At 52.3% G+C, this 13536-nt stretch overlaps 1 non-coding gene and 1 pseudogene across 1 annotated transcript; both read right to left on the bottom strand.

Annotated features, from left to right (window-relative positions):
• Positions 1-5629: 5629 nt before the first annotated feature.
• Positions 5630-5819, bottom strand: LOC148647815 (U2 spliceosomal RNA). The gene has a single exon (XR_015926839.1). It is a non-coding gene; the product is annotated as a U2 spliceosomal RNA (small nuclear RNA).
• A 3290-nt stretch (positions 5820-9109) lies between these two features.
• On the bottom strand, positions 9110-9285 carry LOC148647816 (U2 spliceosomal RNA; annotated as a pseudogene).
• Positions 9286-13536: the final 4251 nt, after the last annotated feature.

Genomic DNA, 13536 nt, shown 5'->3' on the forward strand with positions numbered 1-13536 from the left:
ACGGCCCTGACCGCCATTCGACCCCACACACCAAACCAGTTCAGGTCTTTAAGTCTGTTGTCCAGGCCCTTTGGTTGGACCTGCTGCCAGATGTCGCTGGGCACACCCAGGAGTGCTGGCCTGTCCAGTGCTGTGACCACCAGGTACATCCTCCTATGGCTCAGCGCTACGTCCTTGTCCCGTACCTCTGGATGTGCCCGCAGCCACTGCACTGCGTGGCGGTAGTGCAGTGGGAGCCGCTCAGCCTTCGGGGTCGTGTTCTTCCAGGCGGCCAAGTGTCTCATACTCGCTGCCAGCCAGAGGCTCACGAACCGGCCGCACAGGTGGGGCGGGTTACCGTGCAGGATGACGCACAGGTTGGCGACGAAAATACAGTCCAGCTTCACTGGGAAGTTCGGGATCCCTCTGCCTCCTTCCACGATAGGTCTGCACATGTCTATCCGGCGGATCTGTTCGTATGAGTGGCCCCACACGAAAGTAAAAACTGTTCTCACCAGTTCCTTCCTCCTCCTTGCGGGTAGGGGGTACACTACTGCCAGGTGGAGAAGCAAGGGCAGGATCTCCACCTTCAGCACCAGCGCCTTCCCTATCCATGTCAGGGATCGTTGCTGCCAAAGGCCCAGCTTCTGCTTGATCTTCCGGAACCTGGCCTCCCAGTTCAGTCCTGCGGGGTCCAAGGTGTGAAATAGGACCCCCAGGATTTTCACCGGGTCCGTTGTTTGTCTCAGTCCTCCAGTGATCTCTGGTACGTATGGCCAGGTTCCAAAAAGCTTCACCAGGCTCTTGGCGCGATTCAGTTGGGCGCCGGTGTCTCTGGAGTAGGCCTCCACGATTTCCAACACTCTCCCCAGACTCCTGTCAGAGCTGAGGAAGAGCGTCACGTCGTCCGCGTAGGCCGCAGTTTTAGCTTCCTGCCCACCTCCACCTGGCACTTTAATTCCCTCCACTCCAGGGTCCTTCCGTAAGGGGTCTAATAGCAGCTCAAGGAAGATGACGTACAGCAGGGGCGAGAGTGGGCATCCCTGTCGCACACCACACCTAACCGGAATCCTCCTCCCTACTGCTCCATTGACTCTTACCCGGGACGCAGCGCCGTTGTAGAGCGCTTCAATCCACCTGACAAAGACGTCAGGCAGACCCTTCTTCCTCAGGAGTGCCCACAGGATCCCGTGATGGACCCGGTCGAACGCCTTCGCTTGGTCTAGGCTCACCAGCATGAGCGGCAGGCCTCTGTCCTCCACCCAGGCGATTAATGTCCCGGATCAGCTGCAGGGTCCAGCTGATCTTCCGGCCTGCCACGCCACATGTCTGGTCCGCCCCGACCAGCGCGGGCATCACTGTTCTCAGACGGCCGCCCAGCACCCTGGCCAAGATCTTATAATCGGTGCACAGGATCTGGATCGGCCTCCAGTTTCCCAGGTCCGCCTTGTCTCCTCCCTTGTAGATCAGAGTCACGACGCCGGTCTTCATAGAGAGGCCCAGTTCATTGCTGTCCAGGGCCTCATTGAAGACCTGCACCAGAAAAGGCTCTAGTTGGTCCCAGAAGGTACGGTAAAATTCCGCTGGTAGGCCGTCGACTCCGGGGACGGTCCCCTTCTTCAATCCGAACAATGCTGTTTTTATTTCCGCCCCCGTCACAGGCCCAACCAGCGAGGCGGGATCGTCTACCGCCTTCTCCACACTCTCCAGGAGCCTCTCCTTGATGCTGGCGTCGATCTCCTTCTCCTGGAACAAGGCTGTATAGAACCATGTGGCACACTCCAGCATCCCGGGTAAGTCCGTGGCTGCAGTCCCATCCTCGCGCCGTATACTTTCGAAGCAGCAGCGCTCCTGCTGCTTTCTCACGGCGCTGAAGAATTGGGGTGAGCACTGTTCTTCTCCCTCCTTCCAAACTCCCCGCAGCCTGAAAAGAAAGTTCTTTGCTCTCTGCAGCCACTTAACCCTAAGCAGGCTCCTGACGTTGGCAATCTTCTCGCCGTTGAAGGCGCCCCCCTGGTTCAGCTGCTCATACAGTGCTTCCAGCTCTTCTTGGAGCTGGGCGCACTGGCGTTCCTCCAGACTCTGCCGGATCCAGCAGTATCGCCTGGTGACCGTTGCGAGAGTCTGTTTGCACGATTCCCACCAGTGCACCGCGGAGCTAAAAAGCTCCCTTCTCTTCTCCAGGTCTTTCAGCACTGCCTCGATCTTCCTTCGGTATCTCTCCTCATGAAGAACTTGTTTGTTCAGCTTCCAGTACCCAGCCTGGAAGCGCGGGTCCTCAACACCGAAGGAGACCGTGAGCAGCCGATGATCCGAGAACCAGGTAGGGGTCACTTGCCTGCTTAGCGTTGTCCACTTCACAGTAGAGAGGATGTAGTCGAGGCGTCGAAAACTCCCTCTTCCATTGTCCCAGGTGTGGTGTGCAACGTTCTTAAACCCGTCTCGAAGGCCGAAATCCGCGATCAAGGACCTCAACAGATGAACTCCCTGGCCGTGCGGGTCTCCCAGGTCGATGTTGAAGTCGCCGCCTACAATCAGCTCTCTGTTGGTGTACAGCACGGGCTCCAGGTCTTTCAAAAAGGAGCCCTGCTGCCTTCTGTCTGCTGGGGCGTACACGTTGACTAGCCTTATCTTCACTCCCCTCCCGGTTCCGTCCACCACCAGCAGACGTCCGGGAATTACTGAGCTGACTGTTTGGGCGGCGAACCCTGGCAAGCCGCACAGGATACCCACACCAGAGGAGTTCACCCCTCCGACGCTCCACCACGAGGGACCCCTCCTCCACTCCCTCTGAAGGGTCCTCACGTCATCGAGGTCCTTGAGATGGACTTCCTGCAAAAAGGTCACGTCCAGATTCCTTCGAGACAGGTAGGAAAACACTGCCACTCTTTTTTCCTGCTTCCTCAGACCCCTCACGTTAGCTGTTGCAACTGTGAGGGTCATGGTGGGTCTTGAGGGAGGCAGTCACTCTCCATTCCTTCCGATCGGCTGGAATCGGGTGAGCTCGCCATCCCTGCTGTACTTTCCGAGCTGCCATCCTCTGTGTCCATGTACTGGACCAAGGGGCTGTCCGGGGGCTCTCGTTCCGGAGTTGGTGTTCCAGGCAGGCAGGAGACTACGGGGCTGCCATCATCCGTTACGTTGGCCGACACTGAATAGACGGCCAGCATTGCCGCCCCTGACCCCTGCCCTGGGGGGAGAGATTCCGAGGTGCTTTCGGCCTCGGAGTCACTCAAGGCCGACAAAACTCCCTCCTCCTCTTCCATCGCCTCAGAGTCTGCGAAGTCTCCCGGGTCTTCCTCCTGGCCTTCCTCCTCGGCCGTCCTCTTCTTCTTCTCCTGCGTCTCCTGCTGACGCTTTTCCGCCCTCTGCCTCTTCGACCTCCTCTTCTTTCCTGCGCCCTGCAGGATTACCATCCCCTCCTCCTCTGTTGGCGTCGGTGCCGGTGTCGCAGTTCCTCCCCCGCCCTTCAGGGGGCGCCCCTTCTTCACCACCTCCGCCCAGGTTCCGGCCCCTCCGTCTGCTCCCCGCGATGTTCCTGGTCGTTCACCGTCCTCTCCCTGCGCTGTTTCCAGCTGCTCCACGTCCGATCCCCACGACGTTCCTGGCAGCTCACCGTCCTCTTCTCCCTGGCGCTCCTCCCTCTCCTGTCTTCCTCCCTTCTTCTCCCCCTTACCGGGGGGCCTGCTACCCGTCAGCCGGCCTTCCCCCTCGCTGTCCTCATCTGCCTGCCTGATCCACTCATTGGCCGCCTTCTCCGTGGCCGCCTCCTCCGTGGCCGTGCCCCTCACTAGCCTCGTCTTCCTGCGCCATCCACTCTCTGACCACCTCCTCCATGCTCTCCTCCTCGGTGGCCGCCTTCTCCGCGGCCGTCTTCTTCGTAGCCGCCTCCTCCGTGGCCGCGCCCCTCTTTTTGCACTGCCGGAATAGGTGGCCTCTATCCCCGCACAAAGAGCACTCTTTTACCTTGCAGTCTCGGGTTTGGTGTCCCTGGCAGCCGCACTTCCCACATTTCTCCGCCGTACATGCCCCCTCTCGGTGCCCGAAGGTCCGACACCTCCTGCAAAAATCAGGCTGGTCCCAATAGTACATGTACCCCCTACCTCCTCCTATGGCGAATGTGCCTGGTGGGTGGCTGTATCCGTCCTTTGAATTTTTGTCCTGCCTCAACTCCACCAGATACCGACGCTTTCCCGTCCACACGGCACGTGTATCCTTGAGCCCCAAAGGCCCCACCTTCACCTCCACGTATCTCTTTAGGAAGGTAGTAACGTCGGCATCTTTCACAAACGGGTCAAACGTACAAAACCACCCACCTCTTGCTGTCGCCCTGTAATCCACCACACTCATACTCCCGGAATCCGCCGCCCTTAATGATTTCAATGCATTTTCCTACTGTTGTCTTGTGGATATCTGCGCTAACAAAGGTGGTGTCGATGAACTTCTGTGGCTGGTTCCCCTGCACACACAAGATCTCTTCCGCCTTCAGCCCCAAAGCTCTGAACAGGACGTCATCCTCGAACTTCTCCCTTCCAGGTGGTGCCGTCTCCGGCTTCCAGCGGAAGCGGAGAGTCCACTTAACGCTGGGGTCCTTCCCAGCCCTCCTTGCCTCTCCAGGCTCCGCAGCCATGGATGAAACAGCCTTTCGGCTGCAAACAGCCCCCACGAAAGCTTGGTGCAAAAACAAAGGTACCGACGTCCAAGGTCACAAAAGGCGTTGTCCAAAAGGCAGTCCGGGTTCCAGTTCCAAAAAGGCAATCCAAAGGCGTATCCTCTCGGGTGTTGTCCTCTCGCTCGTCTCTCCCTCGACCTCTGACCTTAGCCAAAAGGCCGAGAAGCGATGCCCGACGCCGGCCTTGGGTGGGCGCGTGGGCGTCCGGCTGGCGCGCAGCGGCGCAGGCCGACGCCTCGGGAGCCCGGTCCGCACGCGGCTGCCGGCCGCCCGGACTCCGCTCTCCCCCTCTCTTGCCTGCCTGCTTGCTCACCTGCCTGCCCGCCAGTCCCGGGCGGGGGCCCTGCTCTTGGATCTCCTGTCAACGGCCCGACAACGACCGCAGCCGCAGGGGGTGCCAGCCGGCCGGCCTCCTTAGCTTAGGCCCCTCCCACCAGCAGCAGCTGTGCCGAGCGAGCTGCAAGCGAAAGCGGACCGTCGGCACCTGCGGGCAGAGGCAAGGGGCAGCGCTCTCTCGGGAGGGACGGGGACACATACACACACAGACGCGCGCGCCTGCCGGAAGAAAAGGTGTATATACTAAGTTTTTTGGAGGGAAACCGCCCGGCTGTCGAAAGGGGCCCGCCTGCGAGGACGGGGACACACACACACACACACACACACACACACGCACGCGCATGCGCACGCGCACACACGCGCCTGCCTGCCTGCCTGCCTGCCTGCCGGAAAAAAAGGAAGAAAGGTGTATATACTAAGTTTTTTGGAGGGAAAACGCACGGGAGCCGAAAAGGGGGCTGGCCTGCTTGCCCAGAGAGTCGAGACGCGGGAAAGTGCCCAGAGGGAGCACGGGAACGCAGACGGGGAGGGGGAGGGGGAGAGAGGGACACACAGATGGACGAGAGACGAGACCCGAGAAGAAGGAGCTCCAGTCCACCTCGCTTGCTTGCTTGCTACGTCTGTCTTTTCACCGCTGAGAGAAGGTGGTGCACCGCTCCCGGAGGCGCTGCAATACCGGGCCGATGCGTGGAGAGGACGGAGCAAGCTCCTGATCCAGCTCCCTGTTCCAAAAATCCGTTTAATATGTGGTCCCCCGATGGGGGACGTATCAGATATTAAACTGATAAGAACAGATTTTTTTTATTATTATTATACAAAATACAAAAGAAATTCCCAAAACACCAAAGAACAAAACACCATCCCAAATACACAATAGTCACAATAACAACCAAAGTCATATTGACCCATAATTCTGTTAAACACAAAAATCCATTCAATAGTCGACTAACAAAAAAACTTCTGAATACTAACAACACATCCCATTCAATTTCAACAAATTATTACACAGCAAAATCCATAACAACACAAACCTGTCTAAATCTATTACATAATCTGAAACCCCACTAATCTCCATACTCCCACCCCTTATGCAAATTAAATCAAAACCCCATCCCCAAACTTACAATACATTCATCTCCTTAACCCCATCATATACAGTCTGCATCCCATCATAGTTTACAAAAACATAAACAATTCCCCACCAACATCATCTCATTTACATTCACCCCTTATATAAATTCTCTACACAATCCAGCTCCCCTTACAAACACACACCCCCATCAAACCCACTTAAAAACAGAACACATCCCACTAAGCCAAAAACATACATAGAACAAAAGCATCCTAAATACAACTAAGCACAGTCATCATCTGAAACACTACTCTCATTTTCCCTTTCACAAAATATTTTAGCAAGTAAAACAGAAGCATCTTTACACTCCGCTTTAACTTTCCCCGACACACGAAGCCCTTTAAACATTTTTTTTTTCCTGAAACGAGTACTCGAAAAGAAGCTGTGGAAACTCCTTTTCCACATACCGTGACACAGCCATCAGCCGTTTCCTATCCATATTCACCGAAAGGCTTTCCCGCATATCCGTATCCACCACCCCTCGAAACCCCTTTCTACTTCTTCCCAAAGGCCAGTTAGAATGAATACGACTCTTCCTTTCATCCCTCCACCACTTCCACTCAATGTCTCCATCCCAAAAATCCATCCTACACCCCGAACCCTCTACTAACTCTTTCCCTCCCATCGGCACCTCCCCCTTTGGGACATCGTCCCCCACCTCCACTCTCCTTGAATCGACGTCCTCCTCCTCCTCAGAATCAACATCAACAGTTAGAACAGCAAAGGGGTTTGCACTCTCCACTGCCTGCCCACCCACTTCCACCTTTTGTCTAACAACACCCTTCCCTTTACCCTTCCCCCTCTGAGCCACTGACCAATCAATACCCTCACCCCCCTCCGACACTTGACCATCCCCACTTGGGTCGTCGTCCTCCACCTCCTCAGGATCACCAGCCGCCGCTTTCTTCCGACGAGGGACTCCCCTCTCCGCCACTTGACCTGTCCCACTTGAGTCGTCGTCGCCCTTCACCTCCTCAGGATCACAATCCGCCACCCTCTTCCGACTAGGAACACCTGGAAAAGACATCCCCTGGCTCCCCGCAGGCCCCTCATCACCATCCATTTCAATGTCAGGCACACTCTCCGCCCACGACACCCTTCCTGAATCTTCAGCCAACCCCTCCACCATTTCGGTGACCTCCACCAGTCCCTCTCCCTGCTCAGGGAACACCAAACCTCCATCCTTCTCCACCTCACCTCCAGCCGCCACCATAACCTCCTTCTCCTCAGACCTCCGTTCTCCTGAAGCCGCTCCTGTCCTCCTTGCAAAAGACTCTCCAGTAGTCGACCGGGCTCGAGCTGCCCCTGCATAGCTCCTTGATCTTTGAAAACAGTTCTTATACACATGGCTGGCTTCGCCACACAAATTACAAGATAAGGGCTTGGCACACTTCTCTGCCCTATGCCCTTTTTCACCACACCTTCTGCAACATATAACAGTGCATTCAGCTGCCACATGACCCTCAGTTGCACAATTCCGACATACAAATGGCTGCCCAGGGTAATTCAGGTGACCTCCATTCGAGCCGATCATAAAGAAAGCTGGCGGGTGAACATACCCACCTTTCTCAGTCACGATAGTCCTTAAGCGCACCATGTACCTTCTTTTTCCCGTCCAGAAATTCTGAGAGTCCATAACCTTTACACCATTCCCCTGAATGTCCACAAATCTTCTCAAAAAACATACAAGCTCAGACTCTGGTACATACGGATTATGCATATGAACAGTCAAAGGCCTCAGTTCTCTGGCAAACAATGGCTCTATAAAAAAATTAACAAAGGGCAAGTTCTCCTTCTGAGCTTGTAGAAAGCTCCACTTCTCCATACAAACTTTCTCAGAAATAAAAGAAACATCAAAAATACCTTTCCCAGGAAAATCTTGAAAGCAAAAGACATCCGAAACCTCCAGGCCCAACGCTTGGAACAGCACAATGTCCGAAAACTCTTCTCTCTTCATCCTTTCGGCTCCCGGTTTCTCCTTCCATACGAAACGAACAGAATTCCGCATCCGTCCCTCTCTGCCCAACCGCTCTCCACCTGTCGAAGCCGAAATTCCGCCAATCGCCTCCATCGCTCCGTCCTCCTCCCTCCGGTTGACTCTGCCTCCAACAGCTGCCTCCACCGTCGCCTCCTCCCCGCCCTCCTGACCCCCCGACTAAGACCTCGGAACTGCGGGCATGCCACTTGAACCTTGATCTTAGCCAAAAGGCCGAGAAGCGATGACCACAAAGGCGCGGACTGACGCGCGGGCGTTCCGCTGGCGCACAGTGGCGCAGGCCGACTCCTCTGGAGCCCGGGACCTGCGCAGCTGCCGGCCTCCCTGCAGCCAGAGGCCTGCCGCCGGACTCTGCTCCCCCTCTCTCTTGCCTGCCTGCCTGCCTGCCTTCCTGCCAGTCCCGGGCGGGGGGCCCTGCTCTTTGATCTTCTGTCAACGGCCCGACAACTACCGCAGCCGCAGGGGGCGCCAGCCGCCCGGCCTCCTTAGCTTAGGCCCCTCCTACCGGCAGCAGCTGTGCCCAACCGGCTGCAAGCGAAAGCCGAGTGCCAGCACCTGCGGGCAGAGGCAAGGGGCAGCTCTCTCTCGGGAGGGAGGGACGGGGACACGCGCACACGCACACACGCACACACGCCTGCCTGCCTGCCGAATAAAAAGAAAGAAAAGGTGGACATACTAAGTTTTTTGGAGGGAAAACGCCCAGCTGTCGAAAGGGGCCCGCCTGCAGGGACGGGGACGGGGACGGGGACACACACACACACAAGCAAGCCACGCCTGCCTCCCTGGGAAAAGTTTTTTGGAGGGAAAACGCACGGGAGCCGAAAAGGGGGCCGGCCTGCTTGCCCAGAGAGTTGAGACGCGGGGAAAGTGCACGGGAACGGAGAGGCGAGAGAGGGAGACAGACACAGAGACACACAGATGGACGAGACCCGAGAAGAAGGAGCTCAAGTCCACCTCGCTTGCTTGCTACGTCTGTCTTTTCACTGCTGAGAGAAGGTGGTGCACCGCTCCCGGAGGCGTTGCAATACCGGGCCGATGCGTGGAGAGGACGGAGCAAGCTCCTGATCCAGCTCCCTGTTCCAAAAATCCGTTTAATATGTGGTCCCCCGATGGGGGACGTATCAGATATTAAACTGATAAGAACAGATTTTTTTTATTACAAAAAGCAAACCTTCAAATATAAACATAAACAAATCACAAACAACCAAAATACACATTAGTCATAACCCAAAAACAACCAACCTTATAACACAAACCCAAACATAATACAAAACCAATCTATCTGTTAAGCACTTCCTTTTTCTAACAATAATTCCCATTCAACTTATCAACAAAATTGTTACAACACAAAATCATAACACAAAACAAATCTGTTCAAATCCCACTACATAACCCCAAACCCCGCTCATCTCCATAATCCCATTATGCAAATTAAACCAAAATCTTCATTCCCAACCTTACAATACGCTCATTTTCCTAACCCCATTATATACAACCAGCGTCCCATCCCAATTTCCCAAACAATTCCCCCCACAACGTCACCCTATTTACATTTTCGCCCCTTATACAAATTATTCCAACCATCAAATTCATATCACAAACAGTACAATACTTTTGTTACACTAATACCAATTCGGCCAAAAACAATACACAGCAAATCAATATCGCAGTTCATCATTATTCAATTCCACCATTCCCCCCATAATCCCACCCCTTATGCAATTATAACCCTGACTTCTAAAAGTCACTTCAAGCTTTATAGTAAACAAATAAACCCTTCCATCTCTTTTGCAGCATGGTATCCCCTTTTCCTTAAATCCAATGTTAACTCATTTCTAATTCTGTACAAGAGACTGTTATATAAACCCACTTCACTTGTATGTACCCCGTTTTTGGCCAACTTATTCCATGCTCTCCATAATTCCAGTTTCATCATGCTTATTAATATCCATAACATTAAACCAACCCCACGTGGATATGTCCCCTTCTTTATTCCGTACAATATCATTTGCAGAGTGACTACAAATCTCGGTACCAATTTCTCAAACACTACATTGCACATTTCCCACGTCCTTCTTGCATACTCACATTCCCAAAATACATGGTTTATGGTCTCCTGTTGTTTACATAGTGCTCTAGGACATGTTCTCTGCAAGGTCAATTTGTGCCTATATAAAACGTTGCGCACCGGGAGCCGCTGCCAGGCTATGAGCCAGTTCAGGTCCATCAATTCGTGGCTCAATTCTTTGGGTTGTATTTGACCCCATACTTCATCTGGCAATCCACCAACCAACTCCATTCTGTCCTTTGTTGCAGCTTCTTCGTACAATACTCTGTGATTGAGCAGCAATGCGGCCTCTACCCCATTTGCGTGTCGTTGGATCCACACCGTGGCGTGCCTGTAGTGCCAAGGTAAGTCTTCGCCGTGGGGGGTCTTATTGTCCCATTTAAACATCCCTCTTAATTTCCCTGCTAACCAAAACCTCACAAAGTATTGAGATGCGTGAACAAACGGCGTTTTAAGAGCAACACACAAAGAAACCACAAATACACAGTTAATCTTCATAGGCAAGTTTGGAACTCCCCTTCCCCCTTTCCCAATAAGTCTAAACATGTCAGTTCTCTTTATATATTCATATCTTTTCCCCCATATGAACCAAAAAGTATCTCTTATTAAATATCTGTTTAACCTCAGGGGTATCGGGTATACTGCTGCCAAATAACTCAAAACAGACAAAACTTCAATCTTGATTACAAGCACTTTACCTATATGAGTCAAACTTATTCGACCACTGGCCTAGTCTTACTCTCACCTTTTCCAATTTCTCTAGCCAGTTATAGTTGGCCGCATCCCCTTCCTTAAAGTGAACTCCCAGTATCCGCATTGGATCCCTACAGACTTGAAGTCCACTCACTCTATCTTGCCTGTCTCTCCATTTCCCAAAAAATTTGATTTTACTCTTCTCTTTATTCAACCTAGCACCAGAAGCTGCAGCAAAAAGCTCAAAGTTCCAGCGCCCTCTGCAGGTCAGCGTCAGAAGACATGAACAGAGTTAAAATCGTCAGCATAAAGGGCTATCTTAGCCCTTTGTCCACCACCCCCAGGTATCAATATCCCCTCCACTTTCGGGTCTAGACACACTAAACGGGCGTAGGCTTCAATGTAAATGACAAAAAGCAAAGGAGAAAGAGGGCATCCCTGCCTTACCCCTGAGTTCTGCCAAACCATATTTCCAATATACCCGTTTATTAAGATCTTACTTCCCACTTCTGTGTACAAGGTCTGAATCCATCTAATGAAGGTTGGGCCAAACCCCATCCGCTCCATCACCTTCCACAGGAAAGAGTGGGAGACCCTGTTTTCCAGGTCCAGATTTACTAACATAAGAGACAGCTCCCTTTGTCCTGTCCAAGCTATTAAATCTCTTATCAATTGTAAGGTCCAACTTATTTTTCGACCCTGAACCCCACATGTTTGCTCTATGCCAATAACTGATGGTAGTACCCTTTTTAGTCTATTCACGAGTACTTTGGCAAAAAGCTTGTAGTCCGTGCACAAAAGTGTCAATGGTCTCCAATTCTTTAAGTCGGTAGCCCTTCCCTTTTTAAACAGCAATGTTAAAATCCCTGTCCTCATCGAAGTCCCCATATGCCCCTTTTTAAAGATCTCATTCATAACCTGAAGCAGCACGTCACTCAGCTCATCCCAAAACGTAACATAAAACTCAGCAGGTATGCCGTCGACACCGGGCACCTTACCCTTTTTCATGTCACTCTTGACCTCGTTTAATTCCTTTAAAGTGAAGGGTTCTTCTATGCTCAGCCTCTCCTTCTCTGTCACTGTTTGTGACACCTTTCCCAACACTCTTTGTACTGCTTCCTCTTTTATTTCCTGATCTGTAAAAAGTTCTTGGTAAAACTCAAGTGCCACTTCTAGTACTCCATCTCTATCTGACACCAACTGTCCTGAATGATTCTGTATCCCCTCCATCACCCTCCTTCTCTGCCTTTTCCGCAAACAATTGAACTGAAATGTTGAACAAGTTTCCGAGTACTGCAATTTGTCTATATGTAATTTAAAAAGATATCTGCGTGCTCTTTTCTCGTAGTAGTCCCTCAATTTCCTTTTTTGCGTATAAATCTCTTCTAAGTCAACGGGTAAACCCTCGTTGCTTTTCTCATATAGGCGGTTCAAACTCTCTTGCAATACTCTTCCTTCTTTCCTTTCCGCTATCTGTCTTTTCATGCAGTATTTATTCCCTTGTTTCTTTCTGAATCCACCTTTTAACTGATTCCCACCACTTTAAAATTGAAGATTGCCTACACCTTGTTCATTTCCACATCGCCACCTTCCTCCTTATTAGTTCCCTATACTCAGCATCTTCTAGGATCTCAATGTTAAATTTCCAGAACCCTTTTCCAAACTTAATTCCAGTTCCAGTAATTTCAACCATCAAAATGTCATGATCAGAGTGCCAAAAGGGAGATGTTAACACACTCCCTATCCCCAAGTCTCTGGATGCAAAGATATTTTTTTTTTCTTATAAAATATATTTTATTCCGAAAAAAATACATCTCAAAAAGAAAACATCTCACAAATTATCACTCCACATAATTAAAACAACGGCGGAACGGCGGTGATTGTCCGTTATCAATCATTGCAAAGGTGGGCAGATTTGCGCTATTATGAGAGTCCCTCCAAACCCTACCGCTTGCTGTAAACCATTAATCCCTGTACAGGGTCCATAGGCCTTTCCAGCGCTCCTTTGCCGTGGGGAAACCCCATTTGGCAACGTCGCACTTCATCCTCCTCCTGAGGTCCGCCAGGATCCTCTCCTCCAGCTCCCTCGCTCCCCACTTGTTGTTGTGCCGGATGAGATTGTTCCTTGCGTCCCACAGGCCTTTTTTTGTGAGGGACAGCAGCAGCCACATCAGGAACTGCGTCCCCCTGTCCAGTCCGGTAGGTGCCAGCCCCAGCAGAATGTACTGGTAACTGAGCACCGCACCCGTCCCCAGGAGTTGCATGGTGTTGTCCATTCTGCCCCACACCGCCTTGGCGAAGGGGCAGCTCCAGAAAACGTGCTCCTGAGTCTCCTCGACGAAACACGTGTCCCGGGGGCAATGCGGATTCCTGGAGATCGAGTGTCTGTAGAGGACCTCTCTGGTAGCCAGTCTCTTGTGTACGGCCATCCAGTTGAGGTCCTTCAGTTCGTTGTCCAGTTCTTTCGGCTGCGTTCTTTCCCAGACTTGTCTGGGAACTCGCAGCCTTTCGTTGGCGACCAGATGCCCCCTCACCTCTTTGTACAGAGCTCTGTGGTTGGTGCAGGCATGAGCTCTGGAGAACAGGCATGAGAATATAACAGAAGGGGATTTGGACAGTATAGACATATCTGTGAGTGTTGAAGCGGATAAAGAACAGAC

Source organism: Lepisosteus platostomus, chromosome 15 (genome assembly GCF_059453375.1).
Source record: "Lepisosteus platostomus isolate fLepPlt1 chromosome 15, fLepPlt1.hap1, whole genome shotgun sequence".
Lineage (NCBI taxonomy): Eukaryota > Metazoa > Chordata > Actinopteri > Semionotiformes > Lepisosteidae > Lepisosteus > Lepisosteus platostomus.